Source organism: Rattus norvegicus, chromosome 10, assembly GCF_036323735.1.
Source record: "Rattus norvegicus strain BN/NHsdMcwi chromosome 10, GRCr8, whole genome shotgun sequence".
Classification (NCBI taxonomy): domain Eukaryota; kingdom Metazoa; phylum Chordata; class Mammalia; order Rodentia; family Muridae; genus Rattus; species Rattus norvegicus.
In genome coordinates this window covers 40,081,422-40,098,358 of record NC_086028.1, presented here as the reverse complement: position 1 = coordinate 40,098,358, position 16,937 = coordinate 40,081,422, and the positions used below count along the sequence as shown (strand labels likewise).

The window sequence follows — 16,937 nt, the reverse complement described above, 5'->3', positions numbered from 1 at the left end:
CAAGCCCCGCCCCGCAAATAATAATAATAATAATAATAATAACAACAACAACAACAACAACTCGAAAATCAGGAATTCTTAAACATACTGGCTCATACTTGTCACCTTAGCACTTGAGAGGCTAAGGCAGGATTGCTAAGTTTAAGGTAATCTATATTTTAAATTACTGTCCAATTAATTCATCTTCTTTTCTGAACCATGAAAAGCCAGAAACCCTTGAGAATGTTTTTATATTGCTCTCAAACTAGTCAACTCTCAATTCTTTGAAGCAAATTAATTCTATGTAACCCAGTCTGGCCCAGAATTCATTTTCCTCCAGCTTTGGCCTCAACTGCTGGACCTCAGTAGGCTATCAGCACTCAATTCCGTCTAACCTAAAACAATTTAAAAAACAAAAACAATTCAAAAACAGATTCTTTCCAGAAACACATCTGTTCACAGTGACAAATTCATAAACCTGTGAAAATGGTAATGTTCTAGGAAAGCATGAGCTTCGACAGCTCCAAGGCTCCTTCCTCACTCAGCCAGAGCTTCTTTCTGATTACACCGCACCTCCTCTCCAAAGAGCTTTTCAGAAATATCTGCAAATGTGGACACACCATCCTCCCCCTATTCCCAATGCATAACTAACAGGCTAGCGATAAAGCTACCAAGATCAGCACCAGGAAGCAGGCCAGCTGAATGACTTAACTAGAAACAGCAAGTCTCCCACACCCTCCCTGGAAGGGCTCGAGTGATTCTGAAAGCACAGACAGACAGACACCCTGTCCTATAAGACATTGCAAGTTCAGTAAGCACTCTGTCAGGTCACTCCTACTTCTTACAGTTTTCCCAGGAGGGTAACCTCTTGGATAGAACATAAACCCTACCCTTAAATCATTATAGTTTATAGAGAAATCAGAAATGAAAGAAAATTAACCTAGGAAAAGTGAAAAGTTAAATAAGCCATTTTCACTTAACAAAGTAGTATTCTAATGTTTACAATTTGTTTTTTATTTGTGTGTGTGAGTGCATGCCTTAGCACACATACATCTTAGGAGACCAAAATCCCCTGGAGCTGGAGTTACAGATGATTGTGAATCACTATATGGGTGCTAGGAATCAAACTTCCACAATAACAGCAAATACCCTGGAACCACTGAGCCATTTTGCCAACCCCCCAACTTTTCGTTTTTATTAAGCAATCTGCAAAGCCCCAGTTCTTCAATAAACTCAGCCATTGGAATTAAGGCCCATGGGATAGAATATCTGAGACTAGATAAGCCATAAATCTGGAGGAAAACCAAATATTACAGTTCTGCTAAAGGAAGATAGTAAAAAGATGACTCCTAATGACATTCTGATGTACCCATAAATCAGTACCCTGCTCAGCCATTATCAAAGTTTCTTCTTGCAGTAGATGGAAACACAACTGGACAATGTACCAAGCGAGAGACCTTGGTACATTCAGTCCTAAATGGCATGTATCCATCAAATCCCTCTCCCTCAAGGTTAAGGGAGCCCAACAGAGGATGCAGAAAGATTATATGAGCCAGTGGAGACAGGAGACACCAAGGAAACAAGGGCTTCTAGACACATATGACAAAGCTGACACATATGAACCAGAGACTGTGGCAGCCTACACAGGGTCAGATGGAGTCCCGGTGTTAAGAGAGGAAGAGGACACAAGCCCCATCCCTAACCCAGAAGCTCTCTCAATAAGATAACCATTCACAAAGGAAATATGTCTTCTCTAACAGAGCCTCACTTAACCATGCCCAGCAGTCAGTGGCCAGCACAAATGAACTCAGTGGGATTTTCGGAGGGTGTTTTGTGTTGGTTTGTTTCACAATGGTTTGGGCAATTTTTTTAAAACCGTCCACAGATATTTTGTTTATATATGATGGTCTCCAATTCTGTTTTTGGGTTTTGTGTGTGTGTGTGTGTGTGTGTGTGTGTGTGTGTGTGTGTGTGTGTGTGTTTGTGTGTGTGTGTGTCTCAGTGCCTGTGTTTCCTGTGCTTTTGGCTGCTTTCTTTCCAGTTTGATTGCTGTCCTATTCTGGTGTTTGTTTTTACTTTACCTTATTCTACTTTACTACTATTAGATGCCTGTTTGCACTCTAATGCAAGAAAAAGAAGGGGTGTGAATGTGGATGTGTGGGAAAGTAAAGAAGATCTGGGAGGGGTTGGGGGAGGGGAAACTAATCAAAATATTCTGCATGAAAAAATAACACACAGGACTGCAGGGGTGGGAGTCAGTAGAGTGCTCACCTACCTGACCTGGAGTCAGCCTCAGACACACACACACACACACACACACACACACACACACACACACACACACACACACACACACACACTCCTATCCCTATATTTCTTATTGGCTGGACTGACTGGCTTGCAAACTTCTACATAAATTTTCAAAACTTCTCACTTGACCTCAGGTTGCTCAATCTCATAGCGTCTTTGCTATGGAATGGACAATGCCAAGTAAGAGTCTCCCCTTAAGTCTAGACAACCAGCCCTGTCCACTCCAGTTGCTGACACTTGGGGACCAATGAAAGCCAACCACACCACTGCCAAAGTTTCAACAGTTCTGCTTACTCTTTCCAACAGAACAAAAACTAGCATGTCAACAGCTCACTTTAAGTGACAGTTCTAAGTTTCAAACAATAGAATATAAGAAGTTACTACTATCCACAGTGGACAGCATTGAGGAACATGCTTGGCATGAACGAGGACCTGTGCTCAGTTCCCAGCACCAAAGACCGAAAATTACAAAAAAAAGAAAAAAAAGAAAAAAGAAAAAAGCCCAGCTCGGGATTTTTGAGAGCATTTGCCTAGAATGCAAACAGGGCACATAATCAAAGCAAAACTAACAATTCCCAGGAAGTACCACACAGACAACAAACAAAACATTAAAACTATCTCTTCTCAGGCAATCAGGAACAAGAGCAAGGGTGGGCTGCACTACGAGGACAGCCTGGAAAGAATAACCTACTGCTGCCTTGTCTGTGAACTGTAAGATTGGTAACCTCAGGAGAAACTGGCTGAGCTCTTGCTTATACTGCAGGCATCTGTGAGGTGACCACATGCACATTTAAAGGACTGAAAACTAAAGAAAAATAAAGCCCTTAAAGGCATCACTCCCAAGACTGAAAACCAACACTGACTGCACCACATAATGGGGTATAAGACCTGGTTTACCCATCTAAGAGTCATACTCTGTATAGTAATCAGGAGTCAGCACAGAAATCCAGGTGTAGACAGTCACAATTGTAATCCCAGTTCTGAGTGAAACCCAGCCCGAGCTACACAATGAATCTGAAACCACCCAGACAGAGATCTAAGAAGCAATTTTAATAAAACAGGTCAACTGTTTTAAAAAGCATAGTAGTGAGGAAAATGTCTCAGTGCATTTTCAATACCTACAAAGTAAAGGCAGACAGGTAGTCTTAATAAACACAAATGCAAATGAGCTCTTAACAGGCTAGCTATGAAATAGACAAAGGGGTCCTTGGAAGTGACTCATCAGGACACTGTTCTGTTCTGACTCAGGAACACAGTGTCTAACTAGCATGAACAGGGCCCTGCGCTAAATTCCCCACATTACAAAAAACACATCCACATACTTATGACTAATCCCAAAGGATAGTACAAACACAAGTAAGCATACCTCATTCTTTAAGAAAGGATAATACAAGGCTGGAGAGATGGCTCAACAGTTAAGAGCACCGGCTGCTCTTCCAGAGGTCCTGAGTTCAATTCCCAGCAACCACATGGTGGCTCACAACCATCTGTAATGAGATCTGATGCCCTCTTCTGGTGTGTCTGAAGACAGTTACAGTGTACTTATATAAATAAAAAATTTAAAAACAATTTTTAAAAAAGTAATACAATTCAAACTCAAAGGGCAGGTTGGGAGGCGGTTCTGTGATCAAGAACACTTACTGCTCACTTAGATCCCAACAGCACGGGATAGCTCATAGCTTCCTTTAACTCCAGCATCAAGGGTTCTCATGATCTTGTGGCCTCTGTGGGTATGCATAAGTTCACCTACCCCTTAATCTTGAAATAGATCAAACCAAATCATCAAACAGAAGCCAACTTCCAAAGACAAACTACCCAACAGAAGAATCCTTAACCAAGGATTCTTTTTTCCCCAGTGCTTGGTTTGAACTTAGTGAATTCGAGGCAGGCGTTTCTTTCCTCCGGCCAGGATCTCACTAAATTACCTAGGCTAAACTTGAACCTGCTGGCTCAGCTTCCTTACCTAGGAGGGAAGCCTGGGGTACTGGGAATACTTTTGTGGGGGTAAACAGTTCACTATCTTGACTGTGGTGATAACTACATGAGCAAAAACATCAGACCACCCCTTTAAATGTATGTATTACCTTTCCCATCAGATCCTGATAAAGCCATCCTTAAACTTCCCCTACACTAATAAAATAACCTGAAAAAACATGAAAAGTCAGAAGGGAGTGGGAATCTACATGGGAAAATTAGTCTTTACGCACCCCTAACCCTGACTTTTTTTTTTTTTTTTTTTAAGATCTCACCCTGTAGACCTGGCTGCAATTTACCACATAGAGCAGGCTGATGTAGAATTGAGGTATCTACTGCCTGTCTCCTGACTGCTAGGAATAAAGGTGTACACCACTAAGTCAGGTTTATAATCTTTTAATATTTATTTACTATGCATGCATGTACACACATAAGCACCCATGCATGGACATCAGAATTGAACTTGCTGGAGTCTGCTCTTCTCAGAAAGGAAATTTTTAAAAGCAATGCAAAGTATTAATTATTCTCTGAGTAGTGACAAAGTGTCATTTTAACTATTTTACAAATGTATCAAGAGCACCAAAAACAAAAAACACTCGACACTGAGAATATAAATTAGTTATCTGTGTTTGAAGGTTAATACATTGTATTTTAATGTTTGAAATAAGACTCTGGGAACTGAAACAATGTCTTTCCAGGACAGAGTTACTTTGTTGCTTGTAACTTTGTTGTCAATCTCTTCAGAGGCAAGTACAGCACCAATACTAGATGAGACAATGTGTCCACCAGTCACCTAAATCCTTTGGACTCACTACCTGCCACAATCCTTCCAAAATTCTGTCCGGTGAAAGGCTAATTTTAAGTTAGGCCAGGCAAAACACCCCATTAATTAATGCAAGGAAGAAAATACTTAAGTAACAACAAAGAAGCAGCCAAGCCTCAGGCATGAGTCCAGTTACTTGGAAGACTACAAGTTCAAAGCCTGCCTCAGCTCCAGAGTTGAAGACCATCCAGGGCAAGAAGCTCAAATAAAAGGTAGAGAGGCCTAAGAACAAGGTGCACAGTGCTGGCCTATCATGTCCAAGACCCTAGGTTTACTGCCCAGTACCACAAAGAGGAAAGGAGAAGGGGACAGAGTGATTATACTAACAAAACATTAACATACAAATCATTAAAAATTGGTTAATACTGGGCATAACTCAAAGAACAGAAATTAATACCATAAGGTCCCAATGATAAAAATCAAATCACTGAATTATCAAAGGGTACTGGGTCTACTGGAATCCCAGCATTTCTGGAGATTGAGGCAGATCAAGTTCAAGGCTAGTCTAGGAGACAAGAGAAATCCTGTCTCAAAACAAACAAACAAACAAACAAAAAAAAGTAGTAGATAAAGAAATATAAACTCTAAAATTAAGTAGGAAAGCTTTAGGAAAATCAGACTATTACAAAAAATCGGCTGGAGAGATGGCTCAGTGGTTAAGAGCACCCGACTGCTCTTCCAGAGGTCATGAGTTCAATTCCCAGCAACCACATGGTGGCTCACAACCATCTGTAATGGGATCTGATGCCCCCTTCTGGTGTATCTGAAGACAGCTACAGTGTACTTATATATATAATAAATAAAATAAATCTTAAAAAAAAAAAGCCGTGGTAAAATACAAAAAATCATGGAGGTGGGGGGGTGCCTGGAGAGGTGGCTCAGCAGTGAAGAGCATTGGCTGCTCTTCCAGAGGTCCTTAGTTCAATCCCCAGCAACCACATGGTGGCTGACAACCATTTGTAATGGGATCCAATGCTCTCTTTGATTGTGTCTGAAAACAGGTACAGTGTTCATATAAATAAATAAGTTCTTTTTTAAGAGATCATAGGTTCAAAACAGTCTTCAAAATCAGGAATGTGTCACCTGGAGGCAGAGGCAGAAGAACCAAGCAGTAGAAGTCAGACTAGGTTATAAGAGACCCTACCTCAAAATAGATCCATAAATAACATGGTTACAGAAGTCTTTGCCTTTAATTCTAGAATTAAGGCAGAGGCAAATAGATCTCTGAGTTCAAGAATAGCCTGGTCTACATGGTCAGAGTTTCTCATGAAACCCCATAAATGTTAGCAACTTTAATATACATGCCTACAAACTCAGATTCTCCCTCCTAAAGGAGATAGTCTCATTTCCCCTCCCTTGGGTATGGTTGGACTTAAACACTGCCACTTCACGATCCCCAGCAGTGCCATGGATGCATAGGAGATTGTGGTGCAGACCTCTGTGGTCCTCCCACAGAACCATAAATGCAATCCAGCGGTAAGACAAACCTGAATGAGATCCTAAGTGTCAAGGTCATGAAGGACAGAGACCAGAAACTCACAGATGAGAGACTAAGGAGACAAGAAGACTTTGGAGTGGATCCTGAAACAGAAAGTATGTTTGCAGAAGCACCTGAGGAAACCAAAATAAAGCCTATGTCAACAGGGTTTACCAATTTGTTTTGATAAATACACATGGACTACATAGGATGAGGTAAGCAGATCTGTGTTACAAGTCTTCCATAAATCTAAAACTATATCAAATACTAACTCTTCTGGGAAGAAAAAAATTACAAATATCAGTACGCTGGACAACTTTTTTCTCCCAGAGTAGCCCCCGCCCATTCCAAAGTTAGCAGAAAACTACCTTAACCCAGCCCACACCTTAATCCCAACCTCAGGAGCCCAGGCAGCCTGTGCTGGACAGCAACACCCCAAAGTGTAGGGATGTAACTCAAGGGCAGAGCATTAGCCCAGAGTGCACAGGGTCCTGGTTCTGGTTTGATTCCAAACACCACAAAAGAGAAAGACTGAGAGGGAAAGGCACCTTACACTTAACTCCCAGTAGTAACTCCAGCTCCTGAGATCCCACGGTGCACAGGTGGACATGCCAGGGTTTTCTTTGTAAGATGAAGTCTCACATAACTCAGGCTGGCCTCAACTCCGTATACAGCCCAAGATAACCCTGAGACCATTTTAAAAACACTAGAAGTCCCTAGGATTGTGGGTTAAGAGTCCATATTGGGTCCTGGTTTCAGTCTGTCACAGCAAAGTAACCCCTTAGTGACCAGCCGAAACACACGGCTCTCTGCCTTTACACCTAGACACACTGAAGAACAGCACTGCAAAGCCTTCCTTCCAGGGCTGCAGCTTTCTTTCCGCTGTATAATGCAAACCATGCATTACAGACCTATACCCTTTCACCTGGCTAGTAGCTCAGCTTTCCCAAATAAAGTTGCACATTTAAAAAAAAAAAAAAGAAAGAAAAGAAAAGAAAGACTAAACAGAGAATAGTAAATACTTCTAGCTAACAGCCACTAGTCACCAGCTACAAGGGGGTGACAGCTGCTAAATCTAAATTTAACTCCTGAGGCTGGACGAAGGTTCTCCTGAGCTTGGGCAAAGGTTCCCCGCACTAACTGTAACAACTACAGAGGAAAAGGGATATTATTTCTTTCTTTTGAGACAGGGTCTTACTGTGTAGCTCTGACTGGCCTGTAACTTACTATACAGACAAGGTTAGCGCCTGCAACTCAAGAGATCCTTCTGCCTCTGCCTCAGAGTGCTGGAATTAAAGATGTGCACCATCACACACGGCCAGTTACCCCCTCTGTAAGTCAGCAAGGTAATGTAAACTCTAAAGCGTACAACTCTAGCTCAGCACTGTAACTTTAAAAAAAGTAACCAGGCAGTTTTATAACATTGACACAAAAAATAAAATAAAAAATAAATACCAAACTTGGTTTGGGTTACAAATTCTGTTTTCTATTAAACCTGCTAGCTTTGGACTAATTCATATGCAGAGCTAGAGAGATGGCTCAGTGGTTAACAGCACCGACTGCTCTTCCGAGGTCCTGAGTTCAATTCTCCGCAGCCACGTGGTGGCTCACAACCATCTGTAATGGGATCTGATGACCTCTTCTGCTGTGTCTGAAGACAGATAGTGTACTCATATACATTAAATAAATAATATAAAGTTAAAATATAGATAGATAGCCAGGTGTTGGTGGCACAGTACTCAGGTGGCAGAAACAGGCAGATTTCTGCGATCAAAGCCAGCCTAATCTACAGAGTGAGTTCCAGAGCAGCCAGGGTTCCACAGAAAAATCCTATCTCCAAAAGGGGGTAAGGGGATATGCAATTGTAAACCTACTTAAAAACCCTGACGTCAACCTATGCTTATGCTTTCCACATAATCCAGAGATACAGGGAAATCCATTATATGACAATTTTAAAAAAAAAAAGTGCTTTCAAGCAGGTCAAGAACATACATTTCCAAAATCTAATGCTCAGGCACTGGGACTGACAGCAGAGAACTGAAAACCAGAATGTGAGTTAAAACAAAAGAAACTGCCCAGTGTGGTACCTGTGCTCAGCTAGAATCATAGCCCAAAAGACTGACCTCCACCAGCAGTAACCTCTGACCAGGTTGGAAGGGAGCGGCCAAGGCTTCTGTCACTTTGCTTCAATTCACTGCTTTCTGACTCTGAGCTAGGGAGTCAATTTCCTATTCCTAAACTACTAACCACCTGCCTGAGAAGCCAAGAGCACAGGTCTTTTGAACGAGTGGGGATGAGATTAACAACCATTCTCTTCAATTAGAGCATTTCACCTTGATATATTTGACCTCAAGCAGTTAGTAAAACTACCTTGACTCAAACTTCGCAGGTTCTTTTAAAAGGGGGCAAATGGCTAACACCGGCCTACCCCTCCTGCAGGTTTAGAACAGTTAGTTCCAAGGAAACAATGTTATACTCAGAAGCAAGCTGGTTATGTTCAGCTGCAGCCCAGTAGCCCCACAGCGTTTGGTCCTTTTTTGCCACTTTGTATTTACTTGGAAAACAGAAGCACAACTTTAAACTTCCTTGATTTTTAACCTTTTGCAAGGATGTGCACCTTGAGAGCCAGTCCTAAAACTTTTGTAATTTTGTAGTCTTGTTTCGGTTGGAAAAATCTGCCATCTAACGTGCTTTCTAGTCTGGGGGTAGAGGTGATCCTTAGCACATAGAAAGATAGGTTAACCACAAATCCTTGAAAATAGCTTTGCAAACTCTAGAAATCCAACCAAATAAGTACTAAAATAAACTACTTAGCTGGACTTGGTGGGATGCACCTTAACTCCAGCACTGAGGGGATTCGGAGATCCTCCTGAGTTCCAGGCCAGTAAGGGCTCCATACTAAGAATTTTTTTTTTAAAATAAGTTGATCATAGATGGTTTGGTAGGAGACCTGTCTACTGTGCTTACCAACAAACCCAATCAGTGACTGTGGCCCAGTGAATAATTGGACACTGGACACCATCCTCTCCCCAGCAATTTCAGATGTGACTTATTTTTGTGGCTCTGGTGACTGAACCTGGGGCTTCCTGTATTCCATGCCAAGTGCTCCACCTCTAAGCTGAAGCTCGCTCGGGTCCTATCCAATTTCAAACTTTTACCTGAACTCTGGTGAGAATTTAAACTCTTCGCTTCCTTGGACTTATAATCTTCTCAAAGGTTTTTAATCTAAGTTTGTTCCGATTCAAAACTAAAGCATTCGAAATTAAAAAGGAGACTAGAAAGTCAAGATCTAATGTCAGAGTTTGACTTCCTGCTGGCGGGAATTTCCCATTACCTCGAGGTGCGTTTTGGACCTGCTGAGAGGCACACTCAATTACATTACATTGGCTGTATTTTCCTCTCTATTTTTCCCAGAAGCTAACTTGGAGGCGCATCTATCTATCCTCGTAAGTGCATAGAAAGCCAAGTCCTCCTTTGTCATTCAAAACCCTACTTGTAATCTCCCTTCTCCGGAGTCCCCCACTGGTTCGCACAGATGCCACCACCGGTCTTCTCATGCTGAAGTTTGCACCCCAGCCCAGGTTCAAGAGCTCAGTGGCCAATAATGTGCCATAGCCACGTTGCCTGCACAGATAGATGCCTGTCCTTTCCCTACTGAGGGCCTCGGTACCAACTCGTTCTCCAGTTCACTGTACCTACCTGATCGCACCCAGGTGACCAGGAAGGGCGGGAAAAAAGGGAACTCTCGGCATAGTGCAAGGGGAAACACAGTGGAGTTTGGAGAGATCAGGTCTTGGCGTGGCTGTCTCTGCACCACTGAGCCCTTGATCCCGGGGTCGCGCGCCTCCGCTCTGCAGCCCTGGGAGGCGCGATCACGCTCTCAGCTTGGGCTCCCCCAACCCCCATCCCCATATCCGAAGGCTTCCTTAGGGTCCAGGCCCAGCTACATCATCCTGGAAAGTCGGCGCGCGCCAGGGAATGCGCGTGGAGCACGCAGGGCCGGCCAGACGCGTGACGCCCGCCGTTGGCGCGGCGGACCACGCGCGGGGCCCAAGGCGCAGGCAGGAGGCCGCGCCGGCCGTTGGTGGGGGTGGGGACGCGCCGCGCGGCCTCCCGGGGCGCTCCGCTCGCGGCCGCAGCTCGGCTCACGCCCGGCCCGCATCCGATCAGCCCCACCCGCGGGCCCATGTACCTGTGCGGCTGAGCGGGAGGACAGGGCTGCTGCGTGGGAGGAGGTGGCGGCGTCCCTCGCGCGATGCCGCGGCACGCGTGCCCGCCGCCCGCTATATAGTCGCGCTCAGCCGAACATGCTGCTCCCGGCCGTGTGTAAGGACCAATGGCCGCCTCGCTGCTGCGCCCCTTGGCTGCGATTGGACAGCGTCTCCGTCCAAGGGCCGGGCTCCTGAGTGGCTGCCGCATCTGCCTATAACTGAAAGATCCAGAGCCCAGATGGACACGAAATCTCACCAATACTTGGGTGGGTTATAAAAATGAGGGCGGGATGCACTGAGAGCGACACTAAGACAAGCCAATAGTTGCATGCATCCGTTCTCATTGGCTTACATTTCTTTTTCTGGGCGGAAACCCACTGTCCAGGCAGGAGCGGTTGATCCACAAGGTGGGGCCCGTGTACTTTGGGGAAGTAAACCCCATGCAACTGGGAGGTAGGCGCGGGGGAGCAAGGAACCCCCCAGCCAATCGCAACACCGGATGGAGCTGATTGACAGGGAGGGATGGACCTCTCCAAAGGCCGCCCCAGGGCCGCCGTGCCCTCTGGAGCGGTTAGAGGATGTGCTAGCTACGTCTTCCGTTCCCTTTCCTTTCTCTTCCTCTTAGGTCGAATCCTGTCCTCGAGGACCCCCACTCCCGCCTTCCCTGACGACTTTGGTACCCAAGATCTAAGTGACAGAATTCCCTGGTTTTGGTTTGTTTTGTTTTGTTTTTTTTCTTCACATAAAAACTTTTTCTGCATACATTTCAGAAGAGCACGCGCTGCTGACCCTTAGCATTACTCAGCACGAATGCAGAGGACAGCGAAATTGGTTTGGTCATGGGACCCCCAGAGCGTAGCCTCGCTGGCGTTTGGGGATGCGCTTGTCCTCCAGTGGCTTCCAAGCTTGCATGCCTGGATGGCCCATGGACTTTTTCAGAAGGTTTTCCCTTGTTGCGATTGCAGAGACGAGATCCCCACTTTGATCACCCTCTGGCTTGCGTGCGCTATAGGGTGCGTCACCTCCAGCCATTGTCACATGCTTTTCAAATTGAAATGAGAATTTACCCAACTCCTAGGCAAACACGCCTGGTTCCCGCATAAGCCAGGGTCCAAATAGCATCTCAGTCTGCTGCTGTCCCCAACTTGGGGGTTCTGTGAGCCTTCTAACCACCATGAGCATTTTATATTAAAAGTGCTGTGGTCCAAATGCTAAACACAAACTAGTCTGTGTCCCCTGGAGGCGGGGAGAATTTCAGGCCATCCTGAGCTATATAGCAAGTCTGAAGCCATCCTAAGTGACATGAAAGCAAGCCAAACATTAATTTGTTTTAGGGCTTTTTGAGCCAAGGGCTCCCCCTTGTAACCTATGCTGACCTGGATTTACCATGTAGCCTAGGCTGATCTCGAACTCGCCGTCCTCCGTCCCAACTTCCTAAATAACGGAAATACAGGCATTAAAGTGTTACAGAGAGTTTCCAAAAGGGAATATGTGGACAGTACCCTCGTGCAAAGACTCAGCCAGCCCAGCCCAGGCTGGAAGGAAAAGACAGCCAGGGAACCTAGAACTCTGGAAGCAAGGAGACAAGGGAAAAGTCAGTAGTGCTCCAGCACCCCTGTGTCTTCTGCCCTGAAACAGCCAGAGGTGTCAAGAGTGCCTGTTAACAGTGGGAACCACTTCTAGGGCTTCAAGCACCAAGCCCTGAAGCCGGGCTAACATTCCTACACAGCCTTCTAGGATCACTTGGTAGGATCGCTAGCCTAACCAAGGAATTTGGACTTTAATTTGGAACTGTAGAGGCTTTGTTTGTTTATTAAGATAGCCCTGGCTATCCTGGTACTCACTGTGCAGACCAGACTGGCCTCTAACTCATAGAGATTCCCCCTGCCTCTGCCACTGCCTCTTGACTGCTGGAATTAAAGAGATGCGGCCCCACATCCATCTGAGAGGATGGTAAACCAGGAAATTTGAGATTCATCTCAGGTTTTGCAGGAAAAAAAAAGAAAAATGAAATACCTAATTCAGAGAACTTTGACAAATTGTCACAAGGATTCTCATTACTACAATTCCAGTGTTCCTGGCAGATTTGCCTCTCTCTCTCTCTCTCTCTCTCTCTCTCTCTCTCTCTCTCTCTCTCCATAGTATTTGTCCCATCTGGCCTGGAACTCATAAAAATCCTCCTCATTCTGCCTCTGCTAGGATTAAATCATCATGCACCACCAAAACTACCTTAAAAAATGTTTTAAAGATGTATTTATAAGGGGAGAAATCCATAAAGATACATATCTTTTTGTTGTTTGGGAATTGTATACATGCATGTGAAGTGTTTCTATCAAGACCACCCTATTCACTCTCCCTCCGATTTTATGGGGGTTTCCACTGGGTCCATTTAGTACTGCCCTTATTTGCATGGGCATAGGACCACAGTAGTCTCTCTGGTGACATCCACCTGAGGGAAACTGACTTTCCCTCTCCGAGTGACCAGTGGCCAATAGCTCCAGAGCTAAGGGTGAAACTTTGTGCTGGAGCATTTTCTGGCGTGACTTTCCCCAGGTCTTGTGTGCATGCTGTCACTGTCACTGTAGGTTCATATGGGCAGATGCCCTGTTGTGTCCTGAATCATCCACTGTCTCTGCCCCTTACAGTCTTTCTATTCTATTCAAGAGCCTTGACCCTCAGGGTAAGTAGGTGAGACTGGCATCCCACTTAGGGCTCCACAGTCTTTTACTCTAGCGTGTTGATCAAATCATGAGTCTATGTGCACAAAGAGGCTTCTCCGTGAGAGTGAAAAGATTTTGCAAAGCCAAGGATTGCATACAGGCCCTGAGGTCTTCCAGACCTGGGACTGGAGTTAGAACTTGGGGTGGGGTTGGGGGTGGGGACTGTCTTCTATAGATTTCATAAAACTCTGTAAACAAAGGTTTACTTACTACAGTAACATTCAGGGCAGCACCCTTTGTGACAGAAGTCCAAGCCAGATAGGTATCTGGTTGCACATCTGGATACCACCACTCCCAGAGGTGGAGGCAGGATTACCACTTTAAGAAGGCTACTATGGGGCTGCAGAGATGGCTAAGTGGGTAAGAGCGCTGACTGCTCTTCCAGAGGTCCTGAGTTCAATTCCCAGCAACCACATGGTGGCTCACAACCATCTGTAATGGGATCCAGTGCCCTCTTCTGGTATGCATGAAGACAGCTACAGTGTACACATAAATAAACCTTTAGGAGAGAGAGAGAGAGAGAGAGGGAGAGAGAGAGAGAGAGAGAGAGGCCAAAATATTTTTTAAAAAAAGAAGGCTACTATGTAGGAAGACTGCATCCAAAAAAGAGAAAAGAAAAAGGAAGCATCCTGCTACATAGAAGAGTCAGACATAATAACACTAACAGACACAATAACACAATCTTCACAATTCTAAGGGACAGTCACCAAACCATCCAGAAGATGAGCCTACAGGTATCAGTATAGAGCTGTTCAAAAGACAGCGAGCAAAGAGGAAGGGAGAATTGGTACTTCATGCCCAGCATAAGGCAAAGCAATGCAGCAGAAGCTTCCATGGAAACACAGAAGAGCCTGGGCTGTGCAGGCCCACCTGTGTGTGTCTTCTCACTGGGCTTGCACTGGCGAGAAAGACTCTGAGTCACAAGAAACAGTTAATGATTACCAAGAGTGGGATGTACTTTGTCCTAGTGGAGAAGACAGGTTTAGTTTTCATTCTGTACCTTTTGCCGCTGTGGGTTTTTGTTTGTTTTTTTCTGTTCTAATTTTTTGTTGTTTTATTTGAGCCAGGGTCAGACAGTCTGGCCTTTAACTTCTGATTCTCCCGTCTCCACCTTCCGACTGCTAGTATGATGGGGTAGGAGTCACTGTGCTCAGCTTATGGGTGCACACATGTCATGGGCTGGCCTGTTGAGGTCAGAGGACAGCAAGACAGTAAGCAACTGTTCTCTCATCCTACCGTGAGGGGCATGGGGATGGAACTCAGGTTGTTGCTGTCACCTGGGCCCATAATATAAAGATCTTTTTGTTGTTTTGGGACAAGATCTCACCATGTAGCCTTGGCCGGCTTGGAATCTGATATGTAGACCACACTGGTGTTGAATTCATAGAGATCTGCCTGCCTCTGCCTCCTCCATGATGAGATTAAAGATGTGTGTCTTCACTTTGGGCCTGGGATTAGGAGTTTGAGTCCATCTTGAGGGTACATGGTAAGACCTTGTCTCAAAAATTAATTAACTAATTAAATGAAAGAAAAGAAAAATAGTAAAATAAACCAGGGCAACAAGACCTCTTTCCACAGTCTAATGATTCCGGGCATGCAAAACACAAGAAGCCACTCATACAAGCTGTCCTCTGACCTCCAAATACATGCCACGGTAAGCCAATGTGCAAACTCAGACATGCGAAATACGTAACGATAATATTTAATTTTTTTTCCACACAAGAGAGGTTTATTGTGGGGGAAAGGGACAAAGGGGGTGACGGAGACAAAAGGGGGAAAAGAGAGAAGAAGAATATCTAATTTTTAAATTATTTTTTAAATTTAAAATTAAAACCTTTCAGGTGGTGGTAAATGCCTTAATCCTAGCACCAAGGAGGCAGAGGTAGGCAGATCTCTGAGTCCCAGGGCAGACTAATCTAAAGACTGATTTCCAGGCTAGCCAGAGCTATTCAGAGAAACCCTATGGGAAGATAGATAGATAGATAGATAGATAGATAGATAGATAGATAGATAGATAGATAGAATAACCTTTTCCCTTTTTCTGGGAGGCAGTCTAAATGAATCTAGCAAAACTTTAAGTGACAATTTCTCACACTCAAATTTGTTCTATTTTGAATTTTAGGGAAACTGTGTGTAGTGTCATCCCAACACTAACTGCATTAAGGCCAGAAGCAAGTCCGTTACATCCTTCAGGCAAGGACTCTCCGTGAGGCATGTCAGGGGCAGGTAAAGGAAGTCTGACAGCAGGAGGTGAAATAAAGGTGGCTTCCCTTCCCCCAGAATAAGTCTCGGGCCATCGATGCTCAGCACTGGCTCCGTGGCTCTTACATCAGCCTCTGTGACATTTCTGTCATGGACAGCAGTCATGGGAGATCCTTGTTCTCTAGAAGTTATGTGGAGTTGGGGCAAGGAGGCAGAGAGTGGTATCAGTTCCCTTTGTGAGGGATACAGATGTTTTCCCAGAAGCCTCCCAGTCAGAACTCCGGCACATTCTGCAGAGGGATCTATCTCTTGGACACCCGTGTCTTAACCTTCTGGGCAGTTGAATCTTCTTACATCCATCACGCTTTGTATCAGATTGAATGGTTGTTAGCACTTGGGACATGGCATTATGTAGTCCAGGCTGGCCTTCAACTTTCAGCAATCCCCCTGCTTCCAATTCTTTTTTTTTTTAAGATTGTATTTAGTGTGTGTGTGTGTGTGTGTGTGTGTGTGTGTGTGTGTGTGTACAGTCACTGTCTTCCCCTGCTTCCAATTCTAAATGATGAGATTAACGGTGTTAACTACCATGCCTAGCTATTATGTTCTTACATTTATTTTAGTTCATTTTATTTAAGACAGGTTTTCCTAAGGTTCAGACTGGCCTCCAATTCATGACTTCCCTGGCCTCAGCCTCCAGAGAATAGGGGGAGGGGTTGTTTATAGACACCTGTGTCGCCATCCCCACCCGTTGCATCCAGCTAGTCTTAGATTCTTAGACTTTTCTGTTAACCAACTTCTTATAAGTTCTATATTCAAATTTTAGTATAGTTTCTGACTGAACCCATCCTGACACACAGAACGACAGATTGCCTTCTTAGTTTAGGGAACTTCTCTTAGCCCTCAGCTCAAGGACACAAATGGCTGGTGGAGGAGATAAATCTAATCTGTTGGTCCTTCTGGCACTGTCGAGGAAGCCCGTCTTCTACATGCGTATCAATTACCCATGAAGTAACTTGGTCGACTGGGCTGCCGTAATTGGGTGAGAAAGACACAGTCTCCCAGGTTTTGTTTTGTTTTGTTTTTTCTTAGGATAAGAGTGGTTAGATCTTTTTTGATAAACTTGACACAAGCCTCGGTCATCTTGGAAAAGGACTGTAACTGAAGAATTGGTTTCATCCAATTGGCCTATAGGCAAGTCTGTGTGGGTATTGCTCCCTCCTGAGTGCTGAAATTAAAGGTCA

The 16,937-nt window shown here is 44.6% G+C and overlaps 1 protein-coding gene across 2 annotated transcripts in view; it reads right to left on the bottom strand.

Moving 5' to 3' along the window:
• The window catches only part of G3bp1 (G3BP stress granule assembly factor 1), a 33,399-nt gene extending 22,573 nt beyond the window's left edge, over positions 1-10,826 (bottom strand). The window contains exon 1 of one of the 2 annotated variants that reach the window (NM_133565.1): positions 10,756-10,826. The gene's annotated coding sequence lies outside the window, so the exon portion shown is untranslated. Of the gene's footprint in view, positions 1-10,262 lie in introns of both variants that reach the window. The other variant, XM_039085121.2, reaches the window with a different exon arrangement.
• Positions 10,827-16,937: the final 6,111 nt, after the last annotated feature.